Raw genomic sequence first — 23,213 nt, 5'->3', positions numbered from 1 at the left:
TAATTTCAATTCCATTTACTGCCAACCAAACAACATATGACATTGGATTCAAGTTCCTGACAGATTCCTTTTCCAATTCCAATTCAAATTCCTTCAGCAACATTCTGCGAACCAAACAGCACCTTAGAATATTCTACTAGATTTGTCAGATATGTAAAATATTCTAATATTCTACTAGAATATGTAAAAAAATGTACTTTTTATTATTGATTTTTTATTTTTTTGGTATTTTTTTAATTTTTTTTGGATAATATAAATGACGAAAATAATATTTGAATTTTTTTTTCGAAAATTTTCAATTATTTTGCATTTTAAAAATGTTTTTTTTATCTACAAAATGAGTGGCTAGGATTGCGTCTCACGGTCTCACAAAATTTGGCCGTCTCACATGAACCTAACCCTATATATATATATATATATATATATATATATATATATATATATATATATATATATATATATATATATATATATATATATATATAACTCTTTATGAATATATAATATAAATTACATATATTATTAAAAAGCTGCTATACCACCGCTATACTACCATGATTACCGCGATTTCAAATAGCGGCATGTGACCGCTATTGAAATTTCAACCGCGATAACTGCTTAGATTGTTAGTTGGTATTATTGGACAAATGAACTCAAAGTATGAGAAACTACCAAAAGGGAATCAAAACGTCCACCAAAGACACCAGAAGAGTGTTGGGTCTAAAAATATGGTATATATTTTACTTTTCTAGGCTTGAATAGGTTTTTGGTCTAGTAAGTATTGTGTGGGTGTTTGTGGCTGTATGGGTGTTCACGACCATGAACGTGTGTGCGGCCGTGAACGTGTGTGCGGCCGTGAACGTGTTTGCGGTTTGTGTCCCCTATATATAGCGTGTCAGATGTATCATAGGGGAAGAGGAGTTCACGACCAAGTGTGTATGTTTTAGAGAGAGAAAGTGAGAGAACTTGTGTGTGTGAGAATCTTGTGTTGGAACATCATTCTAATCATATAAACATTGAAGATTCATCAAGTTCTTCTTCTTCTTCTTCTCCAATTGATCTTGCATCATCCACTTGATTGGGATTCCGCACCATCAAGTGGATCTGATTGATACTCAAGCTAATTTTTGGGACTTACAGTTTGTATCAGAGCTTGGATAGTATCAATCTTTTTGGCAAGACCTGGAGCGTTTTTGCACTATTTCTTGAAGGATTTTGCGTTTTTGGATAGCTTTTGACAAAATAGTGGGGGTTTGTTCTTTGTGTTTTTCATAAAAATGGTTTTTTGATCGAGTTTCGGTGCTAAAAAGTCGAAAAATCGCGAGTTTCGGCGGCCATTTCGCACAACTTCAAAGGGTTTGCGGTCCGAAGAAGCCTTCACGGCCGATCCGAAGAAGCTTTTACGGCCGGCTTCGGACGTTCTCGGCCGCGCACCTCGCACGTGTTCGTTCAGCAGCCTCGCGTTTACGGTCCAACTGTTCTCGGTTCAGCCTCGTTCTCGGCCAGCAGGTGTCTAGCTTTCGTGTCCAGTCCTCGCGCGTGTAGTCCTCGCAGGTTCTCAGTAGCAGCAAATATTCAAAAATCTGGGGGTGCAAGGTTTCGAACCCGGGTCTCCCATACTCTCAACCCACCGCCTTACCAACTCATCTAACAAGCAACTTGTTATATGCCTTCGCGATTTAACTCAAATATTATACTTTCGATCCTAGTTTCAGATTTTTAACACTTTTAGCCCAAAATTCAATTTTTCGAATTTTAAAATTTCATTTTCTACCCAAAACTTGGACTTTTAATTTTTTACTTTCTAAATTGACTTTTGACCTTAAAATTGACTTTGACTTTCAAGTTTGACATTTGACTTTAAACTTTGACTTTCTTGTTTAACCTTCAAATTTTTACTTTTAGCTTTTCGGTTTGACTTTTAAGTTTGATTTTTTAAGCTTGACTTTTGAGGTTTTAAGTCAAAGGGCAATTTTTTAAACAATGAGTTCCTCAAACATTCCGGTCACTGAAGTTTCATGCTCTCAATCTTGTGAAACTACTATTAAATTTCTTCGTGAACAAATTGAGTTACTAAAAAGGGAAAATGAGGACCTTAAATATGAAGGATATACACTTATGAAAGGTAAAATAACCCTTAAAAGCACAACTAGAGGCCAAAATCAAGGACTTTAGAACACTTCAAGAAGAATATAGCAATAAATGTGAAAATTACAACTATGTTAAAAGGGGGGCTAAGTGTGTGTAAATGATGGTGTGCTAGAGAGAGAAAGTTAGAGAGAGAACTAGTGTGTGTGAATCTTGTGTAAGGATTATCATTCATATTCATCAATACATTCAAGATTCATCAAGTTCTTCTTCTTCTTCTTTTCCATTCTATCTTGCATCATCCACTTGATTGGGATTCCGCACCATTAAGTGGATCTGATTGATACATCAAGCAAAATTTGGGACTTACAGTTTGTATCAGAGCTAAATATAAAGATGCAGATTTTACCTTTAATAAATTTGATGTATCAAGTGAGGTAGTTGCGACCATGATTGAAAAACAATTAAATTTTAAAGATAATCAAAACAAGGGTCTAGGGTGTCATAGTGTGTCACCTCCTTTCAATAACAACTATAACCCACCCCTTGAGACCAACGAGGAAGAGACACCTGTTCGGTTTGGCCCACTCCCTGAACCTGCACCAGCTTCAGTTAAGACTGAACAATCAAGGCCAACTGAGGGTGTTGAGACGAAAGATTCTAATGATACTTCTTCTTGTGCATGTAAAGTAGCAGAATATGAGAACAAGGAGAACACTATTGAACAAAAAAATGACTCCTTGAACTCTGAATCTGTTGCTTCTAACTCAGTTACTTCTGACAAACCTGCTATTGGCAAGTACAGGCCTCGAAAACAAGTGAAACAGACGGCCTGCTGCAAGTGTGCTTGTGGGAACAATCAGAGACAAGGCATGGGTACGCCACCAGGGGCAGGAAGAAACAACTCCTACATGAAGAAACAAACATGTTTTCACTGTGGAACACCTGGACACATTGCCAAAAATTGTCCAAATCGCGCATCCGTTCCCTACTACGCACAAGGCTGGCAGAACACGCCAAGAGGGATATACGCCAAGAGAAGCCCTTCAAGGCCACAATCGAGAAATGGTGACTGGAATGCAAAGAAGAGCAAGAAATCAAATCCCAAGGTCAAGAAGGGAATGCCGGCCATGAAGTCCAATTCAAGAGATGCTCCAGTGAAACCAAGACCGGTTAGGTCAAAGTCATCTCGGCGATCTGCTTCAAGTTCAAAAGCAAGTACTAAGGCACCCATCTGATCAAACAAGAAATGGGTTAAACCCAACTACAGATGGGTACCAAAGGTTCACTCTCGCAAATCACCTAATGCTTCTAACATTTCTTCGCTTTTTGTATGTGATAAGCAGGATATGTCATGGGAGAGAATAGCCTGCCTGGATGAAAAAGGTCAACCCAGTTTCAAAATGGACTGGGTTCCAAAGACCAACTGATCCCGCTCAGTGTCGAAGCAGCTATGGAGGCATATCATCAGACTTCGGTTTCTTGATAGTGGTTGCTCCTGGAAATTGGTAGGAGGCATCTCTCAACAGTACAACACTCAGAACTTTGTTTGAGAGTATGTGTCCTTTGCGGGAAGGGAAGAAAGGAAAGGATCACACATGTGGTTTGTGCTTAACGATGTGAAGAATTTTCGGATCTCTTCTGAGATCGAAATATGTGTACTGTTCTCAGACCTTCTGGATGCAATTTCAATCGGTGACTTTCAGTTTGAATTCTTCTCGATACTCCTGAGTTTTTCTTAAAATGATTCGTTTCAAAGACTAATTTCTTTTAATTTGCACATTTATTTTGTTTCTTCCCTATGCTCATATTTAGCGGGAGAAATCAAAATACAAAAAAATTAAGAAAAATCAAAAACACAAAAATATGTTCTCATGATTGTCAGTTTGTAGGTGCTTATTTGGGAAGTGATATCAAGAGAGTGAAAACGGGCAATTTTAACTTGTGTAAAGTACTGAACCTGAATTATCTAGGCTCTATGTCCAATGCGCTGGTAGGCACGAAAGATTCAAAAGGACTAAACGTAGGTTGACAATGAAAGGACTTGACATTGTGGACTTAGATAGTTCCGTTTGGTCTGACAATGCGACGCTCGGGTAAATTGAGCAGTGAGATAAACATGGGAACCTACAGGATACACTAAAGTCATATGTATCTAGAACTGTGGCTCAAAATTTCCTTGATGTACGGACTTATGTCCTTAATTCTGGTGCTGATAGAGCGACTGGGGGGTTCTGATAAAGTAGGTCTGTAGGAATTCATTTTCTTGCTTTCTATCTGTCAGTCATATGTTGCCTCCTCTGCGTGAAAGGAAGATCCGACCTGGAATGCAACATTTGCAACTCTATTTCTATGCACCTCCTTATCTATGCAATTCTTTCTATCTGTTAGTCATATGTTGTCCCCTCTGCGTGATCGAAAGATCCGACCTGGGACACAACATATGCACCCTTCTACTTCTCTATCCCTCTATCTATGTTAGTCATATGTTGTTCCCTCTGTGTGATTGGAAGACATCCGACCTGGGATACAACATATGCATCTCTATATCTTTCTTCTCCTTTAATGATCGTTTACTCACCTAAAGTAAAGAGTTCTTTGGAAGTTCTTGATTACCGGGGTATATCGAGAAGTGGGGAACATGTTCTATTACATCTAAAATTGTACCATTTAATAGGTTGTGTGTAGATCTCGCTGCTGAATTTAGGTGGACAACAATATCCTTAGTCGTCGTAAACTAAATGGCCCTTTTAGGAATATCTTTTAGGAATATAAATCCAAAAGTCTTGTCACTTATAATATGTCCAACTTGTCAATATCTTTCGTGTTTAAGTGGACCACAATACCGACGATTGACCAGATCTATTCATGAAGGTGGAGGTACCGAAAAACAGGTTAAGGCTGTTTCAAAACTTTGATCCCAAATCAGTCTTAAAGTTAGCTATTATTTTTGTTTTTGTTAAATTTGTTCATAGTTTTCATCTATTCACAAATTTAAGGGGAGAATTAAAAATTTTAAAAATCAAATAAACATCAGAAAATTAAAAAAATACAAAAATATGTTTATTTCTGTTTTTATTTCTTTTTCAGAATAATATGAAAAATCCAAAAATATTTTGAGTATTTTACTTTTTATTTTTATTTCTTAGTTACTTTTATCTTGTGCTAAGTTTATTTTTAGTTTTGTTTCTATTTTTAGCTTTGTTTGTCTTGAAAAGTGATTTCAGATGTAGATGAGACTCATGGAGACTGTATCGAGATTTTCTGAGCCAAAGCTTCATCCGTGATTGTCGAAGAATTCTCATTCGAAAGAACAAGAAATGAAGATTATTTTTTCAACATTTAATCTTTTAACCCCAGAAGCAAGGTGAAGCTGCACCTGAAGATTATGTGACAGATTGCATTGAAGCCTCCTCAATTAATTTGCTGGTATCTATGTACCTGTTGAAGTGATCCAAAACATTTGTTCTCTAATTCTCTCTGAAGATTCTCAAGCAAAAAGCGCCATTTTTCAAGAATCTCTACATGAAGCCTCCTCACCCAACGTTCGTTAAATCCAAATTTTGAAGAAATGCCCAACTGTTCAAGATGATGTCACCAACTTAGAAGACTCATATGCTTATCTTGAAGTTGTGAAGAAATAGAAGACAAAAAACTGAAGCCAAGCTCCAAATGAAGATTGACAAGAAAAGCCAACTACATTTTTAGGGTGAGTTTGTTGGGTCAATAGAAAAGAAAGCTATAAACCAAGGGGGAGATTGTTGGGTCTAAAAATATGGTTTATACTTTACTTTTCTAGGCTTGAATAGGTTTTTGGTCTTGTAAGTATTGTGTGGGTGTTTGCGGTTGTATGGGTGTTCACGGTCGTGAACGTGTGTGCGGTTTGTGTCCCCTATATATAGCATGTCAGATGTGTCAGAGGGGAAGAGGAGTTCACGGCCAAGTGTGTGTGTGTTTTAGAGAGAGAAAGTGAGAGAACTTGTGTGTGTGTGTGTTAATATTCTGTTGGAACATCATTCTAATCATATAAACATTGAAGATTCACCAATTTCTTCTTCTCCTTCTTCTCCAATTGATCTTGCATCATCCACTTGATTGGGATTCCGCACCATCAAGTGGATCTGATTGATACTCAAGCTAATTTTTGGGACTTACAGTTGGTATCAGAGCTTGGATTGTATCAATCTTTTTGCCAAGACCTGGAGCGTTTTTGCACTATTTCTTGAAGGATTTTGCGTTTTTGGATCGCTTTTGACAAAATAATGGGGGTTTGTTCTTTATTTTTTTCATAAAAATGATTTTTTGATCGAGTTTTGGTGCTAAAAAGTCGAAAAATCGCGAGTTCCAGCGGCCGTTTTCGCACAGCTTCAAAGGGTTTGCGGTCCGAAGAAGCCTTCACGGCCGATCCGAAGAAGCTTTCACGGCCGATCCGAAGAAGCTTTTACGGCCGGCTTCAGACGTTCTCGGCCGCACACCTCGCACGTGTTCAGTCAGCAGCCTCGCGTTTACGGTCCAGCTGTTCTCGATTCAGCCTCGTTCTCAGCCAGCATATGTCTAGCTTTCGTGTCCAGTCCTCGCTCGTGTAGTCCTTGCAGGTTCTCAGTAGCAGCAAATATTCAAAAATCTGGGGGTGCAAGGTTTCGAACCCGGGTCTCCCATACTCTCTACCCACCGCCTTACCAACTCATCTAACAAGCAACTTGTTATATACCTTCGCGATTTAACTAAAATATTATACTTTCGATCCTAGTTTCAGATTTTTAACACTTTTAGCCCAAAATTCAATTTTTCGAATTTTAAAATTTCATTTTCTACCCAAAACTTGGACTTTTAATTTTTTACTTTCTAAATTGAATTTTGACCTTAAAATTGACTCTGACTTTCAAGTTTGACCTTTGACTTTCTCGTTTAACCTTCAAATTTTTACTTTTAGCTTTTCGGTTTGACTTTTCAAGTTTGACTTTTAAGTTTGATTTTTTAAGCTTGACTTTTAAGGTTTACTTTTGAGGTTTTAAGTCAAAGGGCAATTTTTTAAACAATGAGTTCCTCAAACATTCCGGTCACTGAAGTTTCATGCTCTCAATCTTGTGAAACTACTGTTAAATTTCTTCGTGAACAAATTGAGTTACTAAAAAGGGAAAATGAGGACCTTAAATATGAAGGATATACACTTAGGAAAGGTCAAAAACCCTTAAAAGCACAACTAGAGGCCAAAATCAAGGACTTTAGAACACTTCAAGAAGAATATAGCAATAAATGTGAAAATTACAACTATGTTAAAAGGGGGGCTAAGTGTGTGTAAATGATGGTGTGCTAGAGAGAGAAAGTTAGAGAGAGAACTAGTGTGTGTGAATCTTGTGTAAGGATTATCATTCATATTCATCAATACATTCAAGATTCATCAAGTTCTTCTTCTTCTTCTTTTCCATTCTATCTTGCATCATCCACTTGATTGGGATTCCGCACCATTAAGTGGATCTGATTGATACATCAAGCAAAATTTGGGACTTACAGTTTGTATTAGAGCTAAATATAAAGATCCAGATTTTACCTTTATTAAATTTGATGTATCAAATGAGGTAGTTGCGACCATGATTGAAAAACAATTAACTTTTAAAGATAATCAAAACAAGGCTCTAGGGTATCATAGTGTGCCACCTCGTTTCAATGACAACTATAACCCGCCCCTTGAGACCAACGAGGAAGAGACACCTGTTCGGTTTGGCCCACTCCCTGAACCAGCACCAACTTCAGTTAAGACTGAACAATCAAGGCCAACTGAGGGTGTTGAGACGAAAGATTCTAATGATACTTCTTCTTGTGCATGTAAAGTAGCGGAATATGAGAACAAGGAGAACACTATTGAACAAACAAATGACTCCTTGAACTCTGAATCTGTTGCTTCTAACTCAGTTACTTCTGACAAACCTGCTATTGGCAAGTACAGGCCTCCAAAACAAGTGAAACAGACGCCTGCTTCAAGTGTGCTTGTGGGAACAATCAGAGACAAGGCATGGGTACGCCACCAGGGGAAGGAAGAAACAACTCCTACATGTAGAAACAAACATGTTTTCACTGTGGAACACCTGGACACATTTCCAGAAATTGCCCAAATCGCGCATACGTTCCCTACTACGCACAAGGCTGGCAGAACGCGCCAAGAGGGAGATAAGCCAAGAGAAGCCCTTCAAGGCCACAATCGAGAAATGGTGACTTGAATGCAAAGAAGAGCAAGAAATCAAATCCTAAGGTCAAGAAGGGAATGCCGGCCAAGAAGTCCAATTCAAGAGATGCTCCAGTGAAACCAAGACCGGTTAGGTCAAAGTCATCTCGGCGATCGGCTTCAAGTTCAAAAGCAAGTAATAAGGCACCCATCCGATCAAACAAGAAATGGGTTAAACCCAACTACAGATGGGTACCAAAGGTTCACTCTCCAAAATCACCTAATGCTTCTAACATTTCTTCGCTTTTTGTATGTGATAAGCAGGATATGTCATGGGAGAGAATAGCATGCCTGGATGAAAAAGGTCAACCCAGTTTCAAAATGGACTGGGTTCCAAAGACCAACTGATCGCGCTCAGTGTCGAAGCAGCTATGGAGGCATATCATCAGACTTCGGTTTGTTGATAGTGGTTGCTCCTGGAAATTGGTAGGAGGCATCTCTCAACAGTACAACACTCAGAATTTTGTTTGAGAGTATGTGTCCTTTGCGGGAAGGGAGGAAAGGAAAGGATCACACATGGGGTTTGTGCTTAACGATGTGAAGAATTTTCGGATCTGTTCTGAGATCGAAATATGTGTGCTGTTCTCAGACCTTCTGGATGCAATTTCAATCGGTGACTTTCAGTTTGAATTCTTCTCGATACTCCTGAGTTTTTCTTAAAATGATTCGTTTCAAAGATTAATTTCTTTTAATTTGCGCATTTATTTTGTTTCTTCCCTATGCTCATATTTAGCGGGTGAAATCAAAATACAAAAAAATTAAGAAAAATCAAAAACAGAAAAATATGTTCTCATGATTGTCAGTTTGAAGGTGCTTATTTGGGAAGTGATATCAAGAGAGTGAAAACGGGCAATTTTAACTTGTGTAAAGTACTGGATCTGAATTGTCTAGGCTCTATGTCCAATGCGCTGGTAGGCACGAAAGATTCAAAAGGACTAAACGTAGATTGACAATGAAAGGACTTGACATTGTGGACTTAGATGGTTCCGTTTGGTCTGACAATGCGATGCTCGGGTAGATTGAGCAGTGAGATAAACATGGGAACCTTCAGGATACACTAAAGTCATATGTATCTAGAACTGTGGCTCAAAATTTCCTTGATGTACAGACTTATGTCCTTAATTCTGGTGCTGATAGAGCGACTGAGGGGTTCTGATAAAGTAGGTCTGTAGGAATTCATTTTCTTGCTTTCTATCTGTCAGTCATATGTTGCCTCCTCTGCGTGAAAGGAAGATCCGACCTGGAATGCAACATTTGCAACTCTATTTCTATGCACCTCCTTATCTATGCAATTCTTTCTATCTGTTAGTCATATGTTGTCCCCTCTGCGTGATCGAAAGATCCGACCTGGGACACAACATATGCACCCTTCTACTTCTCTATCCCTCTATCTATGTTAGTCATATGTTGTTCCCTCTGTGTGATTGGAAGACATCCGACCTGGGATACAACATATGCATCTCTATATCTTTCTTCTCCTTTAATGATCGTTTACTCACCTAAGGTAAAGAGGTCTTTGGAAGTTCTTGATTACCGGGGTATATCGAGAAGTGGGGAACATGTTCTATTACATCTAAAATTGTACCATTTAATAGGTTGTGTGTAGATCTCGCTGCTGAATTTAGGTGGACAACAATATCCTTAGTCGTCGTCAACTAAATGGCCCTTTTAGGAATATCTTTTAGGAATATAGATCCAAAAGTCTTGTCACTTATAATATGTCCAACTTGTCAATATCTTTCGTGTTTAAGTAGACCACAATACCGACGATTGACCAGATCTATTCATGAAGGTGGAGGTACCGAAAAACAGGTTAAGGCTGTTTCAAAACTTTGATCCCAAATCAGTCTTAAAGTTAACTATTATTTTTGTTTTTGTTAAATTTGTTCATAGTTTTCATCTATTCACAAATTTAAGGGGAAGAATTAAACATTTTAAAAATCACACATCACAAAATTAAAAAAAATACAAAAATATGTTTATTTCTGTTTTTATTTCTTTTTCAGAAAAATATGAAAAATCCAAAAATATTTTGAGTATTTTACTTTTTATTTTTATTTCTTAGTTACTTTTATCTTGTGCTAAGTTTATTTTTAGTTTTGTTTCTATTTTTAGCTTTGTTTGTCTTGAAAAGTGATTTCAGATGTAGATGAGACTCATGGAGACTGTATCGAGATTTTCTGAGCCAAAGCTTCATCCGTGATTGTCGAAGAATTCTCATTCGAAAGAACAAGAAATGAAGATTATTTTTCAACATTTAATCTTTTAACCCCAGAAGCAAGGTGAAGCTGCACCTGAAGATTATGTGACAGATTGCATTGAAGCCTCCTCAATTAATTTGCTGGTATCTATGTACCTGTTGAAGTGATCCAAAACATTTGTTCTCTATTCTCTCTGAAGATTCTCAAGCAAAAAGCGCCATTTTTCAAGAATCTCTACATGAAGCCTCCTCACCCAACGTTCGTTAAATCCAAATTTTGAAGAAATGCCCAACTGTTCAAGATGATGTCACTCACTTAGAAGACTCATATGCTCATCTTGAAGTTGTGAAGAAATAGAACACAAAAAACTGAAGCCAAACTCCAAATAAAGATTGACAAGAAAAGCCAGCTACATTTTTAGGGTGAGTTTGTTGGGTCAATAGAAAAGAAAGCTATAAACCAAGGGGGAGATTGTTGGGTCTAAAAATATGGTTTATACTTTACTTTTCTAGGCTTGAATAGGTTTTTGGTCTTGTAAGTATTGTGTGGGTGTTCACGGTCGTGAACGTGTGTGCGGTTTGTGTCCCCTATATATAGCATGTCAGATGTGTCAGAGGGGAAGAGGAGTTCACGGCCAAGTGTGTGTGTGTTTAAGAGAGAGAAAGTGAGAGAACTTGTGTGTGTGTGTGAATATTCTGTTGGAACATCATTCTAATCATATAAACATTGAAGATTCACCAATTTCTTCTTCTCCTTCTTCTCCAATTGATCTTGCATCATCCACATGATTGGGATTTCGCACCATCAAGTGGATCTGATTGATACTCAAGCTAATTTTTGGAACTTACAATTGGTATCAGAGCTTGGATTGTATCAATCTTTTTGCCAAGACCTGGAGCGTTTTTGCACTATTTCTTGAAGGATTTTGCGTTTTTGGATCGCTTTTGACAAAATAGTGGGGGTTTGTTCTTTATTTTTTTCATAAAAATGATTTTTTGATCGAGTTTTGGTGCTAAAAAGTCGAAAAATCGCGAGTTCCAGCGGCCGTTTTCGCACAGCTTCAAAGGGTTTGCGGTCCGAAGAAGCCTTCACGGCCGATCCGAAGAAGCTTTCACGGCCGATCCGAAGAAGCTTTTACGGCCGGCTTCGGACGTTCTCGGCCGTGCACCTCGCACGTGTTCAGTCAGCAGCCTCGCGTTTACGGTCCAGCTGTTCTCGATTCAGCCTCGTTCTCAGCCAGCAGATGTCTAGCTTTCGTGTCCAGTCCTCGCTCGTGTAGTCCTTGCAGGTTCTCAGTAGCAACAAATATTCAAAAAACTGGGTGTGCAAGGTTTCGAACCCGGGTCTCCCATACTCTCTACCCACCGCCTTACCAACTCATCTAACAAGCAACTTGTTATATGCCTTCGCGATTTAACTCAAATATTATACTTTCGATCCTAGTTTCCGATTTTTAACACTTTTAGCCCAAAATTCAATTTTTCGAATTTTAAAATTTCATTTTCTACCCAAAACTTGGACTCTTAATTTTTTACTTTCTAAATTGAATTTTGACCTTAAAATTGACTCTGACTTTCAATTTTGACCTTTGACTTTCTCGTTTAACCTTCAAATTTTTACTTTTAGCTTTTCGGTTTGACTTCTAAGTTTGACTTTTCAAGTTTGACTTTTAAGTTTGATTTTTTTAAGCTTGACTTTTAAGGTTTACTTTTGAGGTTTTAAGTCAAAGGGCAATTTTTTAAACAATGAGTTCCTCAAACATTCCGGTCACTGAAGTTTCATGCTCTCAATCTTGTGAAACTACTGTTAAATTTCTTCGTGAACAAATTGAGTTACTAAAAAGGGAAAATGAGGACCTTAAATATGAAGGATATACACTTAGGAAAGGTCAAAAACCCTTAAAAGCACAACTAGAGGCCAAAATCAAGGACTCTAGAACACTTCAAGAAGAATATAGCAATAAATGTGAAAATTACAACTATGTTAAAAGGGGGGCTAAGTGTGTGTAAATGATGGTGTGCTAGAGAGAGAAAGTTAGAGAGAGAACTAGTGTGTATGAATCTTGTGTAAGGATTATCATTCATATTCATCAATACATTCAAGATTCATCAAGTTCTTCTTCTTCTTCTTTTCCATTGTATCTTGCATCATCCACTTGATTGGGATTCCGCACCATTAAGTTGATCTGATTGATATATGAAGCAAAATTTGGGACTTACAGTTGGTATCAGAGCTAAATATAAAGATGCAGATTTTACCTTTAAGAAATTTGATGTATCAAGTGAGGTAGTTGCGACCATGATTGAAAAACAATTAACTTTTAAAGATAATCAAAACAAGGCTCTAGGGTATCATAGTGTGCCACCTCATTTCAATGACAACTATAACCCGCCCCTTGAGACCAACGAGGAAGAGACACCTGTTCGGTTTGGCCCACTCCCTGAACCAGCACCAACTTCAGTTAAGACTGAACAATCAAGGCCAACTGAGGGTGTTGAGACGAAAGATTCTAATGATACTTCTTCTTGTGCATGTAAAGTAGCGGAATATGAGAACAAGGAGAACACTATTGAACAAACAAATGACTCCTTGAAATCTGAATCTGTTGCTTCTAACTCAGTTACTTCTGACAAACCTGCTATTGGCAAGTACAGGCCTCCAAAACAAGTGAAACAGACGGCCTGCTTCAAGTGTGCTTGTGGGAACAATCAGAGACAAGGCATGGGTACGCCACCAGGGAAAGGAAGAAACAACTCCTACATGAAGAAACAAACATGTTTTCACTGTGGAACACCTGGACACATTGCCAAAAATTGCCCAAATCGCGCATACGTTCCCAAATACGCACAAGGCTGGCAGAACGCGCCAAGAGGGAGATACGCCAAGAGAAGCCCTTCAAGGCCACAATCGAGAAATGGTGACTTGAATGCAAAGAAGAGCAAGAAATAAAATCCTAAGGTCAAGAAGGGAATGCCGGCCAAGAAGTCCAATTCAAGAGATGCTCCAGTGAAACCAAGACCGGTTAGGTCAAAGTCATCTCGGCGATCGGCTTCAAGTTCAAAAGCAAGTAATAAGGCACCCATCCGATCAAACAAGAAATGGGTTAAACCCAACTACAGATGGGTACCAAAGGTTCACTCTCCCAAATCACCTAATTCTTCTAACATTTATTCGCTTTTTGTATGTGATAAGCAGGATATGTCATGGGAGAGAATAGCCTGCCTGGATGAAAAAGGTCAACCCAGTTTCAAAATGGACTGGTTCCAAAGACCAACTGATCCCGCTCATAGTCGAAGCCGCTATGGAGGTATATCATTAGACTTCGGTTTGTTGATAGTGGTTGCTCCTGGAAATTGATAGGAGGCATCTCTCAACAGTACAACACTCAGAACTTTGTTTGAGAGTATGTGTCCTTTGCGGGAAGGGAAGAAAGGAAAGGATCACACATGGGGTTTGTGCTTAACGATGTGAAGAGTTTTCGGATCTGTTCTGAGATCGAAATATGTGTGCTGTTCTCAGACCTTCTGGATGCAATTTCAATCGGTGACTTTCAGTTTGAATTCTTCTCGATACTCCTGAGTTTTTCTTAAAATGATTCGTTTCAAAGACAAATTTCTTTTAATTTGCGCATTTATTTTGTTTCTTCCCTATGCTCATATTTAGCGGGAGAAATCAAAATACAAAAAATTAAGAAAAATCAAAAACACAAAAATATGTTCTCATGATTGTTAGTTTGTAGGTGCTTATTTGGGAAGTGATATCAAGAGAGTGAAAACGGGCAATTTTAACTTGTGTAAAGTACTGAATCTGAATTGTATGGGCTCTGTGTCCAATGCATTGGTAGGCACGAAAGATTCAAAAGGACTAAACGTAGATTGACAATGAAAGGACTTGACATTGTGGACTTATATAGTTCCGTTTGCTCTGACAATGCGGCGCTCGGGTAGATTGAGCAGTGAGATAAACATGGGAACCTGCAAGATACACTAAAGTCATATGTATCTAGAACTGTGGCTCAAAATTTCCTTGATGTACGGACTTATGTTCTTAATTCTGGTGCTGATAGAGTGACTGGGGGGTTCTGATAAAGTAGGTCTGTAGGAATTCATTTTCTTGCTTTCTATCCGTCAGTCATATGTTGCCTCCTCTGCGTGAAAGGAAGATCCGACTTGGAATGCAACATTTGCAACTCTATTTCTATGCACCTCCTTATCTATGCAATTCTTTCTATCTGTTAGTCATATGTTGTCCCCTCTGCGTGATCGAAAGATCCGACCTGGGACACAGCATATGCACCCTTCTACTTCTCTATCCCTCTATCTATGTTAGTCATATGTTGTTCCCTCTGTGTGATTGGAAGACATCCGACCTGGGATACAACATATGCATCTCTATATATGTCTTCTCCTTTAATGATCGTTTACTTACTTAAAGTAAAGAGTTCTTTGGAAGTTCTTGATTACCGGGGTATATTGGGAAGTGGGGAACATGTTCTAGTACATCTAAAATTGAACCATTTAATAGGTTGTCTGTAGATCTCGCTGCTGAATTTAGGTGGACAACAATATCCTTGGTCGTCGTCAACTAAATGGACCTTTTAGGAATATCTTTTAGGAATATAGATCCAAAAGTCTTGTCACTTATAATGTGTCCAACTTGTCAATATCTTTCGTATTTAAGTAGACCACAATACCGACGACTGACCAGATCTATTCATGAAGGTGGAGGTACCGAAAAACAGGTTAAGGCTGTTTGAAAACTTTGATCCCAAATCAGTCTTAAAGTTAGCTATTATTTTTGTTTTTGTTAAATTTTTTCATAGTTTTCATCTATTCACAAATTTAAGGGGGAGATTTAAAAATTTTAAAAATCAAATAAACATTAGAAAATAAAAAAAATAAAAAAATATGTTTATTTCTGTTTTTAATTCTTTTTCAGAAAAATATAAAAAATCCAAAAATATTTTGAGTATTTTACTTTTTATTTTTATTTCTTAGTTACTTTTATCTTGTGCTAAGTTTGTTTTTAGTTTTGTTTCTATTTTTAGCTTTGTTTGTCTTGAAAAGTGATTTCAGATGTAGATGAGACTCATGGAGACTGTATCGAGATTTTCTGAGCCAAAGCTTCATCCGTGATTGTCGAAGAATTCTCATTCGAAGGAACAAGAAATGAAGATTATTTTTTCAACATTCAATCTTTTAACCCCAGAAGAAAGGTGAAGCTACACCTGAAGGTTATGTGACAGATTGCATTAAAGCCTCCTCAATCAATTTGTTGGTATCTATGTACCTGCTGAAGTGATCCAAAAGATTTGTTCTCTATTCTCTCTGAATATTCTCAAGCTGAAAGCGCCATTTTTCAAGAATCTCTACATGAAGCCTCCTCACCCAACGTTCGTTAAATCCAAATTTTGAAGAAATGCCCAACTGCTCAAGATGACGTTACTCACTTAGAAGACTCATATGCTCATCTTGAAGTTGTGAAGAAATAGAAGACAAAAAGCTGAAGCCAAGCTCCAAATGAAGATTAACAAGAAAATCCAGCTACATTTTTAGGGGGAGTTTGTTGGGTCAATAGAAAAGAAAGCTATAAACCAAGGGGGAGATTGTTGGGTCTAAAAATATGGTTTATACTTTACTTTTCTAGGCTTGAATAGGTTTTTGGTCTTGTAAGTATTGTGTGGGTGTTTGCGGTTGTATGGGTGTTCACGGTCGTGAACGTGTGTGCGGTTTGTGTCCCCTATATATAGCGTGTCAGATGTGTCAGAGGTGAAGAGGAGTTCACGGCCAAGTGTGTGTGTTTTAGAGGAGAAAGTGAGAGAACTTGTGTGTGTGTGTGTGTGTGTGTGAATCTTGTGTTGGAACATCATTCTAATCATATAAACATTGAAGATTCACCAATTTCTTCTTCTCCTTCTTCTCCAATTGATCTTGCATTATCCACTTGATTGGGATTCCGCACCATCAAGTGGATCTGATTGATACTCAAGCTAATTTTTCGGACTTACAGTTGGTATCAGAGCATGGTTTGTATCAATCTTTTTGGAAAGACCTGGAGCGTTTTTGCACTATTTCTTGAAGGATTTTGTGTTTTTGGATAGCTTTTGACAAAATAGTGGGGGTTTGTTCTTTGTGTTTTTCACAAAAATGGTTTTTTGATCGAGTTTTGGTGCTAAAAAATCGAAAAATCGTGAGTTCCGGCGGCCATTTTCGCACAGCTTCAAAGGGTTTACGGTCCGAAGAAGCCTTCACGGCCGATCAGAAGAAGCTTTCACGGCCGATCCGAAGAAGCTTTTACGGCCGGCTTCGGATGTTCTCGGCCGCGCACCTCGCACGTGTTCGGTCAGCAGCCTCGCGTTTACGGTCCAGCTATTCTCGGTTCAGCCTCGTTCTCGGCCAGCAGGTGTCTAGCTTTCGTGTCCAGTCCTCGCGCGTGTAGTCCTTGCTGGTTCTAAGTAGCAGCAAATATTCAAAAATCTGGGGGTGCAAGGTTTCGAACCCGGGTCTCCCATACTCTCAACCCACCGCCTTACCAACTCATCTAACAAGCAACTTGTTATATGCCTTTGCGATTTAACTCAAATATTATACTTTCGATCCTAGTTTCAGATTTTCAACACTTTTAGCTCAAAATTCAATTTTCGAATTTTAAAATTTCATTTTCTACCCAAAACAAGACTTTTATTTTTTTACTTTCTAAATTGACTTTTGACCTTAAAATTGACTTTGACTTTCAAGTTTGACCTTTGACTTTAAACTTTGACTTTCTCGTTTAACCTTCAAATTTTTACTTTTAGCTTTTCGGTTTGACTTCTAAGTTTGACTTTTCAAGTTTGACTTTTAAGTTTGATTTTTTAAGCTTGACTTTTAAGGTTGACTTTTGAGGTTTTAAGTTAAAGGGCAATTTTTTAAACAATGGGTTCCTCAAACATTCCGGTTACTGAAGTTTCATGCTCTCAATCTTGTGAAACTACTATTAAATTTCTTCGTGAACAAATTGAGTTATTAAAAAGGGAAAATGAGGACCTTAAATATGAAGGATATACACTTAGGAAAGGTCAAAAACCCTTAAAAGCACAACTGGAGGCCAAAATCAAAGACTTTAGAACACTTCAAGAGGAATATAGCAATAAATGTGAAAATTACAACTATGTTAAAAGGGGGGCTAAGTGTGTGTAAATCATGGTGTGCTAGAGAGAGAAAGTTAGAGAGAGAACTAGTGTGTGTGAATCTTGTGTAAGGATTATCATTCATATTCATCAATACATTCAAGATTCATCAAGTTCTTCTTCTTCTTTTCCATTCTATCTTGCATCATCCACTTGATTGGGATTCCACACCATTAAGTGGATCTGATTGATACATCAAGAAAAATTTGGGACTTACAGTTTGTATCAGAGCTAAATATAAAGATGCAGATTTTACCTTTAATAAATTTGATGTATCAAGTGAGGTAGTTGCGACCATGATTGAAAAACAATTAAATTTTAAAGATAATCAAAACAAGGGTCTAGGGTGTCATAGTGTGTCACCTCCTTTCAATAACAACTATAACCTACCCCTTGAGACCAACGAGGAAGAGACACCTGTTCGGTTTGGCCCACTCCCTGAACCTGCACCAGCTTCAGTTAAGACTGAACAATCAAGGCCAACTGAGGGTGTTGAGACGAAAGATTCTAATGATACTTCTTCTTGTGCATGTAAAGTAGCGGAATATGAGAACAAGGAGAACACTATTGAATAAAAAAATGAATCCTTGAACTCTGAATCTGTTGCTTCTAACTCAGTTACTTCTGACAAACCTACTATTGGCAAGTACAGGCCTCCAAAACAAGTGAAACAGACGGCCTGCTTCAAGTGTGCTTGTGGGAACAATCAGAGACAAGGCATGGGTACGCCACCAGGGGAAGGAAGAAACAACTCCTACATGAAGAAACAAACATGTTTTCACTGTGGAACACCTGGACACATTGCCAGAAATTACCCAAATCGTGCATACGTTCCCTACTACGCACAAGGCTGGCAGAACGCACCAAGAGGGAGATACGCCAAGAGAAGCCCTTCAAGGCCACAATCGATAAATGGTGATTTGAATGCAAAGAAGAGCAAGAAATCAAATCCTAAGGTCAAGAAGGGAATGCCGGCCAAGAAGTCCAATTCAAGAGATGCTCTAGTGAAACCAAGACCGGGTAGGTCAAAGTCATCTCGGCGATCGGCTTCAAGTTCAAAAGCAAGTAATAAGGCACCCATCCGATAAAACAAGAAATGGGTTAAACCCAACTACAGATGGGTACCAAAGGTTCACTCTCCCAAATCACCTAATTCTTCTAACATTTATTCGCTTTTTGTATGTGATAAGCAGGATATGTCATGGGAGAGAATAGCCTGCCTGGATGAAAAAGGTCAACCCAGTTTCAAAATGGACTGGGTTCCAAAGACCAACTGATCGCGCTCAGTGTCGAAGCAGCTATGGAGGCATATCATCAGACTTCGGTTTGTTGATAGTGGTTGCTCCTGGAAATTGGTAGGAGGCATCTCTCAACAGTACAACACTCAGAATTTTGTTTGAGAGTATGTGTCCTTTGCGGGAAGGGAGGAAAGGAAAGGATCACACATGGGGTTTGTGCTTAACGATGTGAAGAATTTTCGGATCTGTTCTGAGATCGAAATATGTGTGCTGTTCTCAGACCTTCTGGATGCAATTTCAATCGGTGACTTTCAGTTTGAATTCTTCTCGATACTCCTGAGTTTTTCTTAAAATGATTCGTTTCAAAGACAAATTTCTTTTAATTTGCGCATTTATTTTGTTTCTTCCCTATGCTCATATTTAGCGGGAGAAATCAAAATACAAAAAAATTAAGAAAAATCAAAAACACAAAAATATGTTCTCATGATTGTCAGTTTGTAGGTGCTTATTTGGGAAGTGATATCAAGAGAGTGAAAATGGGCAATTTTAACTTGTGTAAAGTACTGAATCTGAATTGTCTAGGCTCTGTGTCCAATGCATTGGTAGGCACGAAAGATTCAAAAGGACTAAACGTAGATTGACAATGAAAGGACTTGACATTGTGGACTTATATAGTTCCGTTTGGTCTGACAATGCGGCGCTCGGGTAGATTGAGCAGTGAGATAAACATGGGAACCTGCAGGATACACTAAAGTCATATGTATCTAGAACTGTGGCTCAAAATTTCCTTGATGTACGGACTTATGTTCTTAATTATGGTGCTGATAGAGTGACTGTGGGGTTCTGATAAAGTAGGTATGTAGGAATTCATTTTCTTGCTTTCTATCTGTCAGTCATATGTTGCCTCCTCTGCGTGAAAGGAAGATCCGACCTGGAATGCAACATTTGCAACTCTATTTCTATGCACCTCCTTATCTATGCAATTCTTTCTATCTGTTAGTCATATGTTGTCCCCTTTGCGTGATCGAAAGATCCGACCTGGGACACAGCATATGCACCCTTCTACTTCTCTATCCCTCTATCTATGTTAGTCATATGTTGTTCCCTCTGTGTGATTGGAAGACATCCGACCTGGGATACAACATATGCATCTCTATATATGTCTTCTCCTTTAATGATCGTTTAATCACTTAAAGTAAAGAGTTCTTTGGAAGTTCTTGATTACCGGGGTATATTGGGAAGTGGGGAACATGTTCTAGTACATCTAAAATTGAACCATTTAATAGGTTGTCTGTAGATCTCGCTGCTGAATTTAGGTGGACAACAATATCCTTGGTCGTCGTCAACTAAATGGACCTTTTAGGAATATCTTTTAGGAATATAGATCCAAAAGTCTTGTCACTTATAATATGTCCAACTTGTCAATATCTTTCGTGTTTAAGTGGACCACAATACCGACGATTGACCAGATCTATTCATGAAGGTGGAGGTACCGAAAAACATGTTAAGGCTGTTTGAAAACTTTGATCCCAAATCAGTCTTAAAGTTAGCTATTATTTTTGTTTTTGTTAAATTTTTTCATAGTTTTCATCTATTCACAAATTTAAGGGGGAGAATTAAAAATTTTAAAAATCAAATAAACATCAGAAAATTAAAAAAATAAAAAAATATGTTTATTTCTGTTTTTAATTCTTTTTCAGAAAAATATGAAAAATCCTAAAATATTTTGAGTATTTTACTTTTTATTTTTATTTCTTAGTTACTTTTATCTTGTGCTAAGTTTGTTTTTAGTTTTGTTTCTATTTTTAGCTTTGTTTGTCTTGAAAAGTGATTTCAGATGTAGATGAGACTCATGGAGACTGTATCGAGATTTTCTGAGCTAAAGCTTCATCCGTGATTGTCGAAGAATTCTCATTCGAAGGAACAAGAAATGAAGATTATTTTTTCAACATTCAATCTTTTAACCCCAGAAGAAAGGTGAAGCTACACCTGAAGGTTATGTGACAGATTGCATTAAAGCCTCCTCAATCAATTTGTTGGTATCTATGTACCTGCTGAAGTGATCCAAAAGATTTGTTCTCTATTCTCTCTGAATATTCTCAAGCTGAAAGCGCCATTTTTCAAGAATCTCTACATGAAGCCTCCTCACCCAACGTTCGTTAAATCCAAATTTTGAAGAAATGCCCAACTGCTCAAGATGACGTCACTCACTTAGAAGACTCATATGCTCATCTTGAAGTTGTGAAGAAATAGAAGACAAAAAGCTGAAGCCAAGCTCCAAATGAAGATTAACAAGAAAATCCAGCTACATTTTTAGGGGGAGTTTGTTGGGTCAATAGAAAAGAAAGCTATAAACCAAGGGGGAGATTGTTGGGTCTAAAAATATGGTTTATACTTTACTTTTCTAGGCTTGAATAGGTTTTTGGTCTTGTAAGTATTGTGTGGGTGTTTGCGGTTGTATGGGTGTTCACGGTCGTGAACGTGTGTGCGGTTTGTGTCCCCTATATATAGCGTGTCAGATGTGTCAGAGGTGAAGAGGAGTTCACGGCCAAGTGTGTGTGTTTTAGAGGAGAAAGTGAGAGAACTTGTGTGTGTGTGTGTGTGTGTGTGTGTGAATCTTGTGTTGGAACATCATTCTAATCATATAAACATTGAAGATTCACCAATTTCTTCTTCTCCTTCTTCTCCAATTGATCTTGCATTATCCACTTGATTGGGATTCCGCACCATCAAGTGGATCTGATTGATACTCAAGCTAATTTTTCGGACTTACAGTTGGTATCAGAGCATGGTTTGTATCAATCTTTTTGGAAAGACCTGGAGCGTTTTTGCACTATTTCTTGAAGGATTTTGCGTTTTTGGATAGCTTTTGACAAAATAGTGGGGGTTTGTTCTTTGTGTTTTTCACAAAAATGGTTTTTTGATCGAGTTTTGGTGCTAAAAAATCGAAAAATCGCGAGTTCCGGCGGCCATTTTCGCACAGCTTCAAAGGGTTTACGGTCCGAAGAAGCCTTCACGGCCGATCAGAAGAAGCTTTCACAGCCGATCGGAAGAAGCTTTTACGGCCGGCTTCGGATGTTCTCGGCCGCGCACCTCGCATGTGTTCGGTCAGCAGCCTCGCGTTTACGGTCCAGCTATTCTCGGTTCAGCCTCGTTCTCGGCCAGCAGGTGTCTAGCTTTCGTGTCCAGTCCTCGCGCGTGTAGTCCTTGCTGGTTCTCAGTAGCAGCAAATATTCAAAAATCTGGGGGTGCAAGGTTTCGAACCCGGGTCTCCCATACTCTCAACCCACTGCCTTACCAACTCATCTAACAAGCAACTTGTTATATGCCTTTGCGATTTAACTCAAATATTATACTTTCGATCCTAGTTTCAGATTTTCAACACTTTTAGCTCAAAATTCAATTTTCGAATTTTAAAATTTCATTTTCTACCCAAAACAAGACTTTTATTTTTTTACTTTCTAAATTGACTTTTGACCTTAAAATTGACTTTGACTTTCAAGTTTGACCTTTGACTTTAAACTTTGACTTTCTCGTTTAACCTTCAAATTTTTACTTTTAGCTTTTCGGTTTGACTTCTAAGTTTGACTTTTCAAGTTTGACTTTTAAGTTTGATTTTTTAAGCTTGACTTTTAAGGTTGACTTTTGAGGTTTTAAGTTAAAGGGCAATTTTTTAAACAATGGGTTCCTCAAACATTCCGGTTACTGAAGTTTCATGCTCTCAATCTTGTGAAACTACTATTAAATTTCTTCGTGAACAAATTGAGTTATTAAAAAGGGAAAATGAGGACCTTAAATATGAAGGATATACACTTAGGAAAGGTCAAAAACCCTTAAAAGCACAACTGGAGGCCAAAATCAAAGACTTTAGAACACTTCAAGAGGAATATAGCAATAAATGTGAAAATTACAACTATGTTAAAAGGGGGGCTAAGTGTGTGTAAATCATGGTGTGCTAGAGAGAGAAAGTTAGAGAGAGAACTAGTGTGTGTGAATCTTGTGTAAGGATTATCATTCATATTCATCAATACATTCAAGATTCATCAAGTTCTTCTTCTTCTTTTCCATTCTATCTTGCATCATCCACTTGATTGGGATTCCGCACCATTAAGTGGATCTGATTGATACATCAAGCAAAATTTGGGACTTACAGTTTGTATCAGAGCTAAATATAAAGATGCAGATTTTACCTTTAATAAATTTGATGTATCAAGTGAGGTAGTTGCGACCATGATTGAAAAACAATTAAATTTTAAAGATAATCAAAACAAGGGTCTAGGTTGTCATAGTGTGTC

Source organism: Lactuca virosa, chromosome 6 (assembly GCF_052849685.1).
Source record: "Lactuca virosa cultivar CGN04683 chromosome 6, Lactuca_virosa_CGN04683_v6, whole genome shotgun sequence".
Classification (NCBI taxonomy): Eukaryota; Viridiplantae; Streptophyta; class Magnoliopsida; order Asterales; family Asteraceae; genus Lactuca; species Lactuca virosa.
This window is presented reverse-complemented; position numbering follows the sequence as displayed.